General features: G+C 38.4%; 1 protein-coding gene across 1 annotated transcript in view; it reads right to left on the bottom strand.

Annotated features, from left to right (window-relative positions):
- OPHN1 (oligophrenin 1) overlaps positions 1-17,810 on the bottom strand; it is a 463,303-nt gene that overhangs the window by 112,879 nt on the left and 332,614 nt on the right. The gene's annotated exons all lie outside the window — the stretch shown is intronic.

The raw sequence follows: 17,810 nt of genomic DNA, 5'->3' as shown, positions 1-17,810 counted from the left end.
TATGTGTCTCTCTTCTGTTCAGCTGAGACTGATTGCTTTCCATTACTCTATCCTCCAGGTCAATGATATGTTCTTTTGATTCTTGTAGCCTGCTATTTGTTCCATCTATTGTATTTTAATTTCATTTATTGAGTTCTTCATTTCTGATGTTATTTTTTTTATCTCCTTGTCCTGTTTTTCAGTGATGTCCTCCATGCTTCTCTGAAGTCCAGTGAGTACCTTATGGTTATTTCTTTAAATTCTCTATCAGGCATATTATCTATTTCTCTTTTTCTTCAATCTCCTGCTGTGATTTTGTCCTGTTCTTTCATTGAGATATATTTCTCTGTCTCCTCATTTTGTCTACTGTTTTGTGTCTATTTCTTTTTGTTAGGAAAGTCAGCTATGTCTTCTGCTCTTGAAAGTAGTGGCTCCATGAAGAAGAGGACCTGTAATACCCTGCAGTGCAGTGTCCCCTGTTCACCAGAACATGGCACTTCATGGGATTCTCCTACGTGTGTGTGGTGCCTGTGTCCTGCTATTGTGTCTGAATCACTTGTCCTTTCAGTCCAGACATCTGAACTGATTCTTTGCCTGTTGGGTGCTTTGCTTTCTCTCTGTGATGTTAGTGAGACCCAGGTGGGCTGGCTCTGAGGGAGCCTGACTGCAGAAGGGATCAGACTGGCAGTGTTAGCAAAATTTGCACTGAGCCACTAGTCATAGGCCAGATTTCCCACAATCCAGTGGCTGCCAGGGGCACAGTGCACAGCCACAGTTGTGGCAACTTGGGGTGCATGGCATCTGTGTGTTCTGAACTTTGCCCAATCTAAATCATGTAGGCACCAATAATGAAAGACCTGCCTCAAAACAGATTCCCAAAACCTCATAATATGCACTCCCTTCTTTGATTTTCATGTTCTGAGAAGATGCTAAGACAGTGTTGTCATGGTTGTGGCCTTCCTTACAATAGTGCAACAAACTTGGATTTGCTTGATCAGTGGACAATTTTGGTGTCCTCATGGACTCATCAGTCAATAAAATGCAAACTTGATTCATAAAACTTGTTTTAAAACATTGTCATTTTTCATTTTTCTTATGTTAAGGAATAAAATCTTAACATGACTTATAAGTTCCTGTTGCACCTGACCCCAGATTAAGGTTGCCAGATAAAATACAGGATGCCCAGTTTCATTTGAATTTCATATAAACAACAGTCAGGGCTTTTTTTTTTTTTTAAAGATTTTATTTATTTATTAGAGAGCGAGCGAGAGAGAAACAGCATGAGAGGGGAGAGGGTCAGAGGGAGAAGCAGGCTCCCCGCCGAGCCGGGAGCCCGATGTGGGATTCGATCCCAGGACCCTGGGATCATGACCTGAGCCGAAGGCAGACGCTTAACCATCTGAGCCACCCAGGCACCCAACAGTCAGGGCTTTTTTGTATTTGTTTTTGTTTGTTTTGTTTTTGTATAAGTGTATCCCAAATCTGTTTATCTAAAATTAAAATTTTAAAATTCAAACTTGGCAACCTTACTCCATCTTTATCTTAGGGTCACTTTCCACATAGATGTCAATTCTGAATATTTATCCATGGAGTACACAGATCCCATGTGTAGAACATTGGGCAGAGGCTGGCTGGCTGGAGCCAGTAAGGCAGGTTATTAGTCTCTGCAGGAGGCAATTAACTAACTGAGCATTTGGGCTCAAGAGTGGGATGATCTCCCAGAATGCGGGTGGGTGCACACAGATATAGGAGAGTGGCCGCACAATGGGCACCAGAGTGAAGAATAGACAAGAGATGTGCAAGCAATTACAGTCTGATAAAATCTTAGGACTTACTTAGTAAGAAGCTCTGTAGCTTCTTTCCCTAGGGTGATAGTTTCTTCAGGAGGGGGTGTCTACATATGTGCGAACTATCAATATACACTGAGTGGGTCCTAACTTGACAACTCTTAGAGACATGAAGGGCCCTGGAGCAACTGATTGCTTGGAAAATAGAGGTTTCCTACAAGGACTCCTGTAGGAAAAGGTTAAAATAGATAAAGAGAAGTTGGGCGAGAGGAGGAAAAAAAAAGAGGAGGGGGAGGGGAAGAGAAAAGGGTGGGAGAGGTAGAGAGACTCATAAGGAGCAGAGAAGAGAAACAGCAGAATCATCTCTGACCTTTTTGAAATCTAACAGGTGAGCAGTTGATATCCAAAAATACCCAGAGATAAAGCATCTAGCTGGGACTGTGCAACAGATAATAGATTGGCCTAAGGGGTCCTTGAAAGGACTGAGGTTAATGTTGAAAATAGAGGTCCTGTCCAAGAAGCTTTGTAGCCCCTTCTGCTTACATATCATTCCTAAATATTCAGGAAATTTGTGGTAACAGTGTCTGTCACAAATTCCAGATATCTCCAGGAACTCCAGATGGAAGTGAAAGATTTCAAAGGCCCACAGTCATATTCCATTAAATTAAGATTCTAGAAGTTCTTGATATGCATATATACATGATGCTCAACCAAGATTAAAAAGTAGTCTCTCTCCTTAAGACACAGTGAAGCAGGTCAGATAAGCCTAGAAGTAATTACATCATAGTAGGAAATGCACAATAATAGAAATTGTGCAAAGTACAGAACTAGTAGAGAAAAGGAAGTGATTAACTATTTTGGGTAAGATGTGGTTTGGCTTTTGTGGATACAGAACAGAAGTCTAATAGGTGAATAAAAATTCACAAGGCAGACAAATATGGAAGTATGGCCAGACTACTTGGCTTTAGAATGCACATAATTTTTTTTCTTTTTCGAGTTGACAGGTTCCCCACTAGAGGGAGACCACAATATGCTCTAAAAAAATTAAAAAGATGAATTGGGTGGGAAGAATAACCAAAACTGAACTAACTAACCAGGTAAGAACAGCCTATAGAAAGGCTGGATGTGATCATCTGGCCAGCAAAGGAACAACAGTGAGGGAAAGATGAGGACAATATGAAAAACAAATAAAAGATGCCCTCCAACAGAGAAAAAAAGCTGTTATTTCCCTTTGCCAATTCTAATCTACATAGTTTAAATGAGGGATAGCCTCTGATGGGGATTTAGGCATCTTTGAGAATTCTGGCTTCCCATGTAAAAATATTACTAACTTGTTAGTTACTATTTCTGTCCAAATATATTTTTTAAAGATTTTATTTATCTGACAGAGAGAGAGAGAGAGAGCTCAAGCAGGGGGAGCAGCAGGCAGAGGGAGAGGGAGAAGCAGGCTCCCTACTGAGCAGGTAGCCCGATGGGGGGCTCGATCCCAGGGCCCTGGGTCATGACCTGAGCTGGAAGCAGATGCTTAACCGACTGAGCCACCCAGGCGGCCGTTATTTCCAAATATTAACTATATGTCAGTTTAGATAACTTGGTGGTATTATCTGTAGAGATTCACAGAAACCGTATTTTATAAAACTATATATGGTAGGAATTCTATGCGATGGTATGAAGTACAGTCATGTATAGAATGGTTCCTTTTTTGAGAAACAAATTCTCCTGGACAAATATGCATCAAAAAATAATTTCAATACAACATGATAGGTGATAGGTAAAACAAACCAAAAAAATGTGTTCAAGATATGGAGTTAGTACAGAAGAGTGAAACATTTATTATTGTACTTTAATTCTGAACAATAAAAATCCTTATTGTTAAATTTGTCCATTATTTGTGGGTTTCATGCTTTTAGTCATGATTTATTAGTTCTCTTCTCTGTATTCTATAGAATTTTGAGTTATTAAAAAATAAGACAACAGGCCCAGAATGGAGTCACTTATGCTAAGTCCATGTTACCAAAGTGAGAATTACAGTGTTGGCTCTCAAGAAAATAATTAAAATAGTAATAATAATAATAATAATAATAATAAAAAGAAAAATGGAATTTTTAAACAATCAGGAATTACCGTTACAGCACTAGTTAGGTAATCTGCCTAATAAACCACTGCCATCCTTTATAAAGGAAGTAAGCCTGCAATAACCAACATGCTTTTTTGCTAGTATAACTTCCTTGTTCCTGCTCCCTTCTGCCCATAAAAGTCTTCCATTTTGTACAGCTCCTCTGAACTCTTTTCTATCTGCTAGACTGGATGATGTCTGATTCGAATTGATTTTTGCTCAAATACACTTAAAGTTTTTAATATGCCTTACTTTATCTTGTAACAGTTCTGATGTCACAAATGGGATCTGAAGGAGAAACCCACTCCCAAAGGCCTCCAAGAACAACAAGCAACCACACAAGGGTACCAGTTGAGCCCCTTGAGCCTGCTGCTTTCTTGCTGACTCTGGAGGTTGTGAGTAAGTCCTTCTTGGATTCTAGCTCTGCAGCCTTTGCATTATGAGTTTTCAGACTTTATTTGAGCATTTATTTTTCTGGACTGAGTCTGATGTGGACCAGCATCAGACAGACTGATTTAGAAACCAGACTGGGTGGGGTCAGACTGAGACTGACTTAAGCTGGACTGGCTCCAGTGTGAGGCTTCAGATGAATGAAATTTTAAGGATGAATAAGCACATTAACCTTACTAAAATAATCTTGAATTACAATGGCTACAATGGAGAACTTTTAACCTAAGTACGCTTATCCATTTTGGAGATCTTCTAGAGATAAATGGTCCTCAGCCAAGCACTCACCATAAAATGAAGAGGGAATATTATTTTTCCTCCTCTACAGTCTCTGATGACTATGATCATACCCACTGGGACAACCCATGTGCTCTAGAGCCTACAGATGGGATCCCAGAAAAATGGGCAGAAGCCAGCAAATGGTGAGCATTCTTACCAAAGTCAGCTCTCACAGATACCTGTAGTGCCTGGTAGAGAGAGAAAGGTAAACTTTTACAGTGTCCCTTCCTTATCAAATTCAGATTTGCAGAATTAAACTTCTGTAAGAATTAAATTTTTGAACTGTGATTCATGACTTTGCTTTCAGATACTTTGTCATCGGTTGTTGGTCTTTACCGTGGACAGCCATTGCCTTCTTCTTTGTCTTGTTTTGTGTCCTGAGAGCTTGGTTTGGCAATTCTCAGGTTGGGTAGTCTCCCAAATTTAGCCAGAGAGAAATGTGGGCTATACCCCATTTAGGGCTAGCTATGGCTGAACAGAAATGCAAGGCACATTCGATTTGCATCTAGCGTCCTACCAACTATTGCCTACTCTCAGGGGAATTGCCTACATCTTTCTTTCTTTTGGCTATTATTTTCAGTTCTGGATCTTAGGGGTTAGCATCTTCTGTACCCTCTTTCGGGACAACTCTTGCATCCAAAGGGTTGTTCAGTATTGCCAGGGATATTTATTATTTGTCCCAGTTGAATCCTGACAAGATACTTGAAAGGATTTTTTTAAGGTAACTCTATGTTCAGAAGTTGGCTAAATTGGAAGTTTATATTCAAAGCCTGACAGAAAGGTTTTTTTAGGACTTCTTCCCTAAGCTAAAATGAAAGACGTAAGATCTCCTTTTGTGAATGTCTATATATGTCTGTTATAGATGTGTGATATTTTTCTACCCTCCAGATGATATTGCCAAACTTAATTTATAAACAGCTCTATTTAATTGGCTTAAAGACAAACAAGAATTTATATAAATCAAGTATACCCTCAGAAGTATAGAAACCAACCCAAATGTTTTTCAAGTTCATGTGAACTAGGATAATCTTCAGTAAATAAAAGCTCATTTGTTTGTTGGTTTAATTAAAACAGGCATGTCTTTAAAGTTATCAGTATTAAATATACTTTTATTCTATCTAGGTTTACTAAAAGTCAAGTAAGTTCATGTTATCTCTGTTATAGAATTTATCAGCAAGAAAGAGAACTTAATATAATGGTTAGCTATATAATATCTCATAAAATTTTCATGACTAATTTAAACATAATTGTTAAGAATAAGTAAGTTAAACAGATGTAAGTAAATGTTTATAAACAGGTTTCCAGCTATGGAATGAATAAGTCATAGAAATAAAAGGCACAACACAGGGAATATACTCAATGATATTGTAAGAGTGTTATATGGTGAAAGATGGTAGCTATAATTATGGTGAGCATAGGATAATGTATAGAGATGTGGAATTACTATGTTGTACATCTGAACCTAATGTAACATTGTATATCAAGTATCCTCAAAAAATTAAAAGTAAATAAACATTTTAACAATAATTATACTTTATGGTATATCTATTTAAAAATAGTTTCCTAAATCTTTTTGATAAGATAAAACATTAAAGTTATACTGAGAAAAGCTAGATGATGGATATTCATTGAATATCTAGATCATTTCCAAATAAGATAAAACACTGAAATATTAATTATTAAACATAGGTTTATCTACCTTTGGCTTCCTTTTATAGAGGAACAAATATCTGAGTCTATAATTAAACATATTTTGCGCCACTCTGGAAAATTCACTATGAGGAAGAATATACTTCTAAAAATTATGAAATGTACTTATAAATTTTCCAGTCTAATATTGTTTACTTCTTGGTTTTAACTAGAAATTAAGGATTCTAAGGGTTAAGAATTCAAATTAATATATGTAATTAAAACTACTAGAAATAATAAGGGTTCTAAAAACAAGCTATCATATCAATAGTGTACTTATGTAAAACTAAAGCTAAAAATTTTCTTTCATATGCTAAAAGGACAAAATTTTTCTGGATTATTGGTCTGCTCTTGATAAGAAATTATGAAAGGTTTTTCTTTGCCTTTTAATAATCTACATGGAAAGCAAAGATTTTGTGTCTGACCAAAATAACTTACTATATTTCACATTGTCTTTATCAGGTCTTTAATTAATTAAGAAAACCCAGTCTTCTCAATATTAAGAGAGCTAAGTTTTGTTCAGAACTATGTAACCTTATGTGTTTGCCCTTACCATCTTCTTTGTCACTTTGGTTAAATATATAAAGTATTATTTCATAATGATCTTTGATCCTTTTTAATCAAATGTTCAAACCTTTGACACTTTCTCAAAATCAAATTCTAAATGGCATCTTTTTTACCTCAAACTAACTGAGATTTCTCAGAAGGTCCTTGAAAAATCTCAAAGGATTTGTCTCTCACCTTGTAAAAGAGAAATGTTAAACTAATTAGGCTTATTTGGTATGTTAAATTACATGGGGGATATTATTAGATAAATGATGATAAACTTTCTTAGGTTATATTGTATGGATGTATATTATTGATATAAGTGATCTAGAAATCATGTGAAATTCTTAAAAATCTGATACATCTTGGTATAATATCATCAGTCATAATTCCAGTAATTACCATAAAATGTTATATGTCACAGAAATAACCAAATTTTGTTGACAATTCTATTATAGTGAACTATCATCAGATCTTTAACCACGGACATTTGTAAGTCTTTTGCCATTTACAGACAGTTATTATTTACTCTATTGTTTTTGCAAAAGCACTTCATCTTTGGAAAGATTCACGAAAAGAATCTGACAATTACTCTAGAATACAGGTTTCTGATAACTTTACCATTATAAAACTGAACTGAGAAAGAATGTCCAGAACTAATGGAAAAACTGGATTCAAGCAGAACAACATGAAGATGAATGAACGAATGAGGATAATTATATTTTTCAAAACATCTTCTTTGAAACATTGCTGGTTCCTTAATGTTTTCTTTTATCCAGATTTAAGGAAACTTTTCTCTCCTAAGCTATCTATGAATTATAGCAATTTTGTAAAGTATAACTAATTAACCAGAACATAACCATTTACTTTTTCTCTTTACCTGATTTCTCCAGAATTTGGAAACTTACTGAGTTTTCTTATTTTCAAGGCAATACAGTTATTTGAATAAGTTCAGTAAGAATCTGTTCTCCTTAGACACAACTGGAAACAATGGTTATGTTACCAATGCTTTGACTGGAATGTTGTATTTGAGAATATGCATAGAATCAAATATGAAGAGACATCTTTAAAGAACTAAGGTTAACTTTATGGACTCAATAAAGCCCCTTGTAAAAACAAGCCTCGTACCTTGCTTACAGGATTCCTAGCAGCCTAACCAGGTGAATAAAGGAGGTCACTTCCTGGCAGGCCTAGGGACCTCAGAATATGTTGGGGACCTCATGAAGAGAGGAATTCATCCAAATCTAAAGGTATTCCAGAAGTCTGATGGTGAGTCTTTGGCTTGGTTTCTTAGCCTGGAGAGGGTTTTAAAAGTCCACTCTAAGATTACATATGAAAAGTTACAGCAAAGCAGATTTAAAAAGGGCCTGTATGGTCAATCACTATTTTTGCTACACTCATATAAATAATCAGGCCACTGTAATGGACTAGACTTATTTTGCAAACAAATTAGTCTCACTGGGATTATCTTTGATAGAAATGAGCGTGATTGTAGAAAAAATGAATGTTTCTGTAGAAAATTATAACACAACTCTGAAATATCAAATTCTAGTCCTATTTATTGTCACTGAGATTTTGTTATATAACTCCACACTGGAGTGGATTCTAAATTCTGCTACTTTCCTCAGTTAACCAGGCTACAAGCTATAATTTTCCAAACTAATACTTCCAATTTTCTCCCACCCTTCTATTTAGGAATTATTAAAATAAAGAGTGCTCTTGAACCTCCTTGAAAGGGACTATACCAGGTCCCCTTCACTACCCAGACAGGAGTCAAACTTCTGGAACTTGAACCTTAGGTCCACAACTCTCAATTTAAAAAAGCTCCTTCAGACTCTTGGAGCTGTACACCAGTTAGAGATCTAAAATTATTATTCACTAGGGAGGTTCCTCCCCAGAAGAAGATGGCATCTTGAGGTGAAGAGCTCCCCCCAAATTGTAGATCAGGATTTTCATATCCAAAAGGAAGCCTTTCCTTTTGCCTTTCACTACTTGCTTTTCCTCTCTGTTAATACACAGGAAAACAATGCTCCTTAACTCTGGTGACTATACCTGAATCTACTACTCAAACAATAATTGCCAAAAAAAATCCCTAGACTTTCTGAACAAAGTTGGATAGCCCTTGGTTATCTTTCAGCTGAGAAGACAGGTGTTTGTGCTATGGATAATACCAAATGCTCACTTGGACTGACACTTCTGGGGAAGTTGAGACTCAGCTACGTAAGATTACTGAACAACTCACTTGGATTAAGAAAGCAACTTCAATGGGGTCTTTGACTTTGATTCTGATTGGTTTGGGTCTTGGGAACCATGGCTCCAAAGTACACTCCAGACATGTGGAATTATCTTGCTTATAATAATCATAGCAGTCTTGGGGCACCTGGGTGGCTCAGTGGTTAAGCGTCTGCCTTCGGCTCAGCTCATGATCTCACGGTCCTGGGATCGAGCCCTGCATCGGGCTCCCTGCTCCTTGGCTCCTCGGGAAGCCTGCTTCTCCCTCTCCCACTCCCCCTGCTTGTGTTCCTTCTCTCGCTCTGTCTCTCTCTGTCAAATAAATAAATAAAAATCTTTAAAAAAAATAATAATCATAGCAGTCTCCCTGGGACACTGTGTTCTCTCAAAATCTTTAAATGCATGCTCACAGCTGCTAATCATCAAGAAAATGACCTCCCTGAGATTAGAATGTCAGAAAAGGAGTGAAGAGAATGGCCAACTTAAAGAATGTGAACCCGATGTCATGACATATGAATACCACACAGATTCAGAAAAGAAAAAAAACAAAAACAAAAAACCTGTGAGCACCCCAGTGCAGTAGCTGGAAGTAGCAGTAGAGCCTTAAATTTTGATCACATCTTCCAATTAGGCTGAGACTCTGTTCAAAAGAGGTGCACTTCTTAAAAAAATAAGACAACAGGCCCAAAATGAAGTCATTTATGGTAAGCCCCACATTGCCCAAACTGAGACTTAACTATTATTTTGTTTTTCCCAGAAAAGGAATTTTAAACCAGTCCATCAGAAATCACTTAATCAGCACTAGTTAGATGATATGTCCGAAAGACGCCTGTCATTCCCTAAAGGAAAGTAATCTTGTAATAAGCAACCTACCCTTCCTCCTAATATAACTTCCTGTTGCTGCTCCCATCTGCCTATAAAAGTCTTTCATTTTCTCTGCTTGACTTATTTCACTTAGCATAATCCCCTGCAGTTCCATCCATGTCTTTGCAAATGGTGGGTATTCACCCTTTCTGATGGCTGAGTAATATTCCATTGTATATATGAACCACATCTTTATCCATTCCTCTGTTGAAGGGCATCTCGGCTCCTTCCACAGTTTGGATATTGTGGACATTGCTGATATGAATATTGGGGTGCAGGTGCCCTTCTTTTCACTACATCTGTATCTTTGGGGTAAATATCCAGTAGTGCAATTGCTGAGTCATAGCGTAGCCCTATTTTTAACTTTTTGAGGAACCTCCATACTGCTTTCCAAAGTGGCTGTAGCAGCTTGCATTCCCACCAACGGTGTAAGAGGGTTCCCCTTTCTCCACATCCTCACCAACATTTGTTGTTTCCTGCTTTGTTAATTTTTGCCACTCTAACTGGTTTAAGGTGGTATCTCAATGTAATTTTGATTTGAATTTCCCTGATGGCTAATGATGTTGAACATTTTTTCATGTGTCTCTTATCATTTGTATGTCTTCTTTGGAAAAGTGTCTATGCATGTCTTCTGCCCATTTTTTGATTTGATTATTTATTTTTGTGGTGTTGAGTTTGAGAAGTTCTTTATAGATATGGTTTCACTCATATGTCGAACATAAGGGATAGCATGGAGGACATTAGGGAAAGGAAGGAAAACCTGAACCGGGGGAAATCAGGGGGAGATGGACCATGAGAGACTATGGACTCTGGGAAACAATCTGAGGGTTTCAGAGGGGAGGGGTGGTTGGGGGATGGGTTAGCCCAGTGATGGGTATTAAGGAGGGCACGTGCTATAATGAGCACTGGGTATTATACGCAAATAATGAATCTTGGAACACTACATCAAAAACTAATGATGTACTGTATGGTGACTAACATAGCATAACAAAAAACGTTGGAGGCGGGGCATGGGGAGTTATTGCTTAATTGCTATAGAGTTTCTGTTTGGGATGATGAAAAAGTTTTGGAAATAAATAGTGGTAATGTTTGTACAACACTGTGAATGTAATTAATGTCACAAAACTGTACACTTAACAATGTCTAAAATGGCAATTTTATGTTGTATATATTCTATGACAATAAAAAATTTTTAAAGGAAAAAAAGGTCTTTCATTTTCTACAGAGCCTTGCAGCTCTTTTCTATCTGCTAGACAGAATGCTGCCCAATTCAAATGGATTTATCCTCAAATTAGCTCTTAAAATTTTTAATATGCCTCAGTTTATGTTTTAGCAGTACATGTACCTACCTAGGAATGTAAAATTTTGAGTGCAAGTATAGACTGATCAATCTGTGAAATCCGTTTAGAATGTATACTCACACTTCAATGGGACTTGCTGAGCATTCTTATTCTACAAATTTTGCTGATTTCTTTTTTTTTTAAAGATTTATTTATTTATTTGAACGAGCGAGAATGAGAGAGAGAGAGAGAGTACATGAGAGGGGGGAGGGTTAGAGGGAGAAGCAGGCTCCTCGCCGAGCAGGGAGCCCGATGCAGGACTCGATCCAGGGACTCCAGGATCATGACCTGAGCTAAAGGCAGTCGCTTAACCAACTGAGCCACCCAGGCGCCCCAAATTTTACTGATTTCTAATGTCAGTTTTTATTTGAAAAAGTATGTGAAAGATTGTTAAATGTAACTGGCAATTAATGACTTGTACCATTATTAAAAGTACATGAGAAATAAATGAATATGGAACAATAGCTGGATTTTGCTGTAGCCAGCACTGTGTCATAAGTATTGTGACTTTTGGAATTATCATTACAGCACTCATCCATTCCACAAATATTTCTTATGTTGGCCATTGTGCTGGATATTAGATTCCTAGAGATCCAAGCATCTTGTGGAAAAAAAAAAATAGACTGAGGAATGCTAGAGTATGTACTACCTACCTGAGAATTCTGTAAATGCAATTTTCCCAGATGACAACTAGATTTGATCGAGAGAAGACTAGTCTTTTATTTCTCATTGAATTGACTAGTTACTTGTATCTGAAAGGGTCTCCAATGTGAGCTAATGGGAGACATTTTATGAAAGTAAATTGACAGTATATCAGAATGGAAGGCAAGGGATATGTGAAGCATGAGAGAAAAATAAAAGATAAAGAGAGGTAAAGAGCAGCCATAAACACTAGTGTCTATCATATAGTAGACATTCAATAAACACTGAATAAATCAATAGATGAAATGGCGTGAACTGTAAGACTGGTCTAAGGAAAGTAGAAAGGGGTTCATAAATCAAGACAGGAGGAGGCAGAAGATAAGCAATAAGACCAGGAGGAAAATGAGAACCAGTGGAGTTCAGATAGAGAAAACGACGCATACACTCCGTATCAGAAAAAAAAGAATACTTTTACATTATCCCAAAGTTAATATATTCTTCTTACATAATTCATATAAATAGTATGAAAGACCTTGGTTCAAGAAGCAGGCTGTTCTTTCAAAACGGAACTGTGATTTCTCTTTTCCAATTGCCTGTACTGTCAGGTGGAAATCAACAGAACCCTGGATTGGGGATATTCCAGAGTTTATTCTGGGAGGAAAATGTAGGACTATATCCATGAACAATATGGCTGCTGCTAGACTCTATGCTTCATGAGGAATGGGATTTCTGTCTGTCTGTTCACTGCTATATAACTACCACCTGATACAGTGCCTGGCACATAGGAAACAAGGACTGTAGTCAGCTCCTAGAAGCTACAAAAGGCAAAGGAACAGATTATCCTTTAGAGCCTCCAGAGTGAATGCAACCCCACCAATACCTTGATTTTAACTCCATAAGACTGATTGGTTAAAGTAGCAATAGGACATCAGTGCAAAAAGTTCCCTGGTTCCTTATTCATGGTGAGATAGCGGATAGACTCTCCAAATGAGAAACCCAGCAGCAGGTAGCACGTAGGGTAAGGAGGTTACCAGTTTGTTATGTCAAAACTTTAACTTTTTTGTAAGATAAGATATGCCTGACACAAATATTTCTTTCCCACTTTTCACACATTGACAAGAATGCTAGAAAAGGGCAATATGTTGGTTGGGAACTGAAGATGAATTTGGTATCCATTATTCAGATTTTAAGAAAACAATTGAAAAAACAAATATTCACAGCACAGACTCTATTTCCAGCTTCAAAACTGAAGGCAAATAAAGAATTTAAAACAGGACAACGTTAAATAACTATTTACAAATTATTCCAGCCTCTTAGTGGTACTGGTTCAAAGCACACGTGATCTGAGAATATTCAACGTACCTATTTAGGTTACTAAGTATAGTTGTGATTAAGGTACTGAACCTATATAAGTTTTTAAATACATGCACGCACACACACACACACACACACACACACACACACACACACCTGACCTTAGGAATAAAAATGCCTTCATATGTATTGAAAGGTAAAGCTCCCCACTATACTTGAGTATAATAAAGGTTATTAACCTACAGAGTTGCTTTACACTAAATGCACAGAGTTCAACTTATGCAGCTCCTAAAGTGGAGTGTGATATGGTTTTGTTTAATTTCCTAGGGGTATTATGTCTCTGTTACTCAAAAAGCTCATATACTTTGAAGTTGCTTCTTTTCAATATATATTTATTATCTATTTGTCTAGATACACGTGAGTTTAATACTAAATGTAAGTCTTTAGATGCTGAATAGTTATGATTTTTTTTATTTTATTTTATTATGTTATGTTAGTCACCATATAGTAGAACATTAGTTTTTGATGTAGTGTTCCATGATTCACTGTTTTCACATAACACCCAGTGCTCCATGCAGTATGTGCCCTCCTTAATACCCATCACTGGGCTAACCCATCCCCCCTCTCCCCTACCCTCTAAAACCCTGTTTGTTTCTCGGACTCCATAGCCTCTCATGGTTCATCTTGCCCTCTGATCCCCCCCTTCATTTTTCCCTTCCTTCTCCTAATGTCCTCTATGCTATTCCTTATGTTCCACAAATAAGTGAAACCATATGATAATGGACTCTCTCTGCTTCACTGATTTCACTTAGCATAATCTCCTCCAGTCCCATCCATGTTGATGTAAAAGTTGGGTATTCATCCTTTCTGATGGCTGAGTAATATTCCATTGTATATAGGGACTACGTCTTCGCTATCCATTCATCTGTTGAAGGGCATCTCGGCTCTTTCCACAGTTTGGCTATTACAGACATTGCTGCTATAAACATTGGGGTGCATATAGCCCTTCTTTTCACTACATCTGTGTCTTTGGGGTAAATACCCAGGACTGCAATTGCGGGGTCATAGGGTAGCTCTATTTTTAATTTTTTGAGGAACCTCCACACTGTTTACCAAAGTGGCTGTACCAACTTGCATTCCGACCAACAGTGTAAGAGGTTCCCCTTTCTCCACAACCTCTCCAACATTTGTTGTTTCTTCCCTTGTCAATTTTTGACATTCTAACTGGTGTAAGGTGGTATCTCAATGTTGTTTTGCTTTGAATTTCCTTGATGGCTAATGATGATGAACATTTTTTCATGTGTCTGTTAGCCATTTGTATGTCTTCTTTTGAAAAGTGTCTGTTCAGATCTTCTGCCCATTCTTTGAGTTGATTATTTGTTTTTTGGGTGCTGAGTTTGAGAAGTTCTTTATAGATCTCAGATATCAGCCCTTTGTCTATAGTGTCATTTGCAAATATCTTCTCCCATTCTGTGGGTTGCCTCTTTGTTTTGTTGACTGTTTCTTTTGCTGTGCAGAAGCTTTTTATCTTGATAGAGTCCCAAAAGTTCATTTTCCCTTTTGTTTAACTTCCCTTTGGAGATTTCTAGTAATCTTCAAAGAAGTTGATGCAGCTGATGTCAAAGACATTACTGCCAATGTTCTCCACTAGGATGTTGATGGATTCCTGTCTCACATTGAGGTCTTTCAACCATTCTGAGTTTATCTCTGTGTATGGTGTTAGAGAATGGTCGAGTTTCATTCTTCTGTGTATAGCTCTCCAATTTTCCCAGCACCATTTATTAAAGACACTGTCTTTTTTCCATTGCGTATTTTTTCCTGCTTTGTCGAAGATTATTTGACCATAGAGTTGAGGGTCCATATCTGGGCTCTCTATTCTGTTCCACCGGTCTATATGTCTGTTTTGTGCCAGTACCATGCTTTCAGTCTCGATATATCTTTAGGTTCAGAATGAGTCTCTTGTAGACAGCATATGGATGGGTCCTGACTTTTTATCCAGTCTGTGACCCTGTGCCATTTTATGGGAGCATTTAGGCCATTCATGTTGAGAGTGATTATTGAAAGATATGAATTTATTGTCATCATGCTGCCTGTGAAGTCCTATTTCTTTTTTTTTTTTTAAGATTTTATTTATTTATTTGAGAGAGAATGAGAGACAGCATGAGAGGGAGGAGGGTCAGAGGGAGAAGCAGACTCCCCGCCGAGCAGGGAGCCCGATGCGGGACTCGATCCCGGGACTCCAGGATCACGACCTGAGCCGAAGGCAGTCGCTTAACCAACTGAGCCACCCAGGCGCCCTGAAGTCCTATTTCTATAGATTTTTTCTGTAAATTTCTGTTGTATATCTCTCTTGGGGTCTTTCTCCTTTTATAGAACCCCTCTTAATATTTCTTACAGGGCCGACTTAGTGGTCACATATTCTTTCAGTTTCTGCCAGTCGTGGAAGCTCTGCATCTCTCCATCCATTCTAAATGAAAGCCTTGCCAGATAAAGTATTCTTGGCTGCATGTTCTTCTCATTTAGTACCCTGAATATGTCTTGCCAGCCCCTTCTGGCTTGCTAGGTCTCTGTGGATAGGTCTGACATTATTCTGATGCTTCTCCCTCTGTACCTAAGGAATCTCTTCCCCCTAACTGCCCTGAAGATGGTTTCCTTGGTTCTAAGATTTGCGAGTTTTACTATTACATGCTGGGGTGTTGGCCTGTTTTCCTTGATCTTGGGAGGGTCCTCTCTGCCTCTAGGACGTGAATGTTTCATTCCCCAGATTAGGGAAGTTCTCAGCTACGATTTGCTCAAATGTATCTTCTCGTCCTCTCTCTTTCTCCACCCCCTCAGGGATCCCAATAATTCTGACCTTGGAACGTTTCATGGCGTCACTTACTTCTCTAATTCTGTTTTCATGGGTTTTGAGCTGTTTTTCCCAGGCCTCCTCTTTTTACTTCTTCTCTATCAGTTGGTCTTCTAGATCACTAATTCGTTTTTCTGCCTCATTTATCCTAGCTGTAAGAGTACCTAGATTGGATCTCATTGATAGCATTTTTAAGTTCTGCCAATTCAGCTTTCATTTCTGCCCTTAGAGACTCTATGTTGCCATTAATCAATTTCTCCATTCTAGCCATTGTCTTCACAATTGCTACCCTGAATTCCATTCCTGACATCTTGGTTATATCTGTATCCATTTGTAAATCTGTGGCAGAAGTCACAGTCTCTGAGTCTTTCCTATTTTGGGGGCTCCTCCTCCTAGTCATTCTGTTGAGGGTTGGTTGAGAGAATGTACAGAGTCCAAATTATTTACCACAACCCAAGCATGATGCACTGGTTTTATAGGGACCTTAGGGTTGTCAGCAACCTGGGTTGTTCTCCCATCCTGTCTTCTCGGGAAGGGGCCTGCCACACTGTTACTCAGGCAACCCTGTTTGGGCAGATTTGCCATGATCCCTGTGGGGGGGATGGGCTCAGTGAAAACTGGTTTTGGGGGGCTTTTGTTCTCTGGTGGCTTTCCCTGGTGGCTTTCCACGTTTCTTCCAAGAGTCAGAGCAGAATAGACCAATTCCAACTGTCTGCCTCAGAGCAGAGAGATCACAGTCTGTTCTTCAGTGAGTTCTCCAGGCCACACTATGTCCGTTTCTGTCAGCACTGCTATAAACTGCAGCGTCCTGGGTTGTGGGCCCCTCAGCAGCACTCCAGTCCTTGCCTCCAGGTCAGGCCACATCTCTACCCTTTGTGCTTCTAAAATCGCCAGCCGCCCCCAGGTCGCATGCATGGCCCCGCCACTCTGGTTTTAGTCTGGGGGACTGCACTAAAGTCCTTTCCCCATTGCTACCTGTCTGCGAGTCTGTGCCCCATCCCCAGCACGGGAGGCTTTCGCTCACCAGTGGTGCAAGATCCCAAAGGTTCCCTCCCCCTTCCACTTATCTTCCGGTAAGTCCCCATGGAATCACAGCCCCCCACTTCATACCTCAAAACCAACTGTCTGCAATATTCTGTTTGTAGAGATCCAGATATATCTTCTTACATCTCAGGCTGATTTCGTGGGTGTTCAGAGTGGTCTGGTAGGTATCCAGGTCAACTCAGGGGACTGGTTGGAATAGGGTCCCCTATTCCTCTACCACCTTTTTTTCCTCTCCAAGTATGATTTTTTTGGGAAAAAATATCACTATAATTTCTATTGTATTTAACTGTCTACATATGATTATATTAGGTGTTCCATTTAGTTTCTGAAAATTAAACGTATTTTTTAATAGCATAAAGATAAAAGGAGAAATTTTAAAACCTAAATAATTAACATCTTACCAATTATATGTTACTTTACTCACTATGTTCATTTCCCCTCTGTTTAGTTCAGCAGGCCTCTGGCATTAGGTAACAGTATTGTGGGAATAATGTTCTTCCATGTATGGCTTCCTAGCTAGAATCAACTTCATAAAGGACACATATCCATACATCCAGTCTCCCTGCTCTATCTCACCCCTCTGTTCCAGTCATTGTGAAATACTCTCTGGAGCACAAGATTTTAGAGTCCCACTGAAGGAACAGTACCTGTAATGTGCTAGGTACACTGGTATTATCATGTGC

The sequence above is a fragment of the Neomonachus schauinslandi genome, chromosome X, assembly GCF_002201575.2.
Source record: "Neomonachus schauinslandi chromosome X, ASM220157v2, whole genome shotgun sequence".
In the NCBI taxonomy this organism is placed as follows: domain Eukaryota; kingdom Metazoa; phylum Chordata; class Mammalia; order Carnivora; family Phocidae; genus Neomonachus; species Neomonachus schauinslandi.
This window is presented reverse-complemented; position numbering and strand designations above follow the sequence as displayed.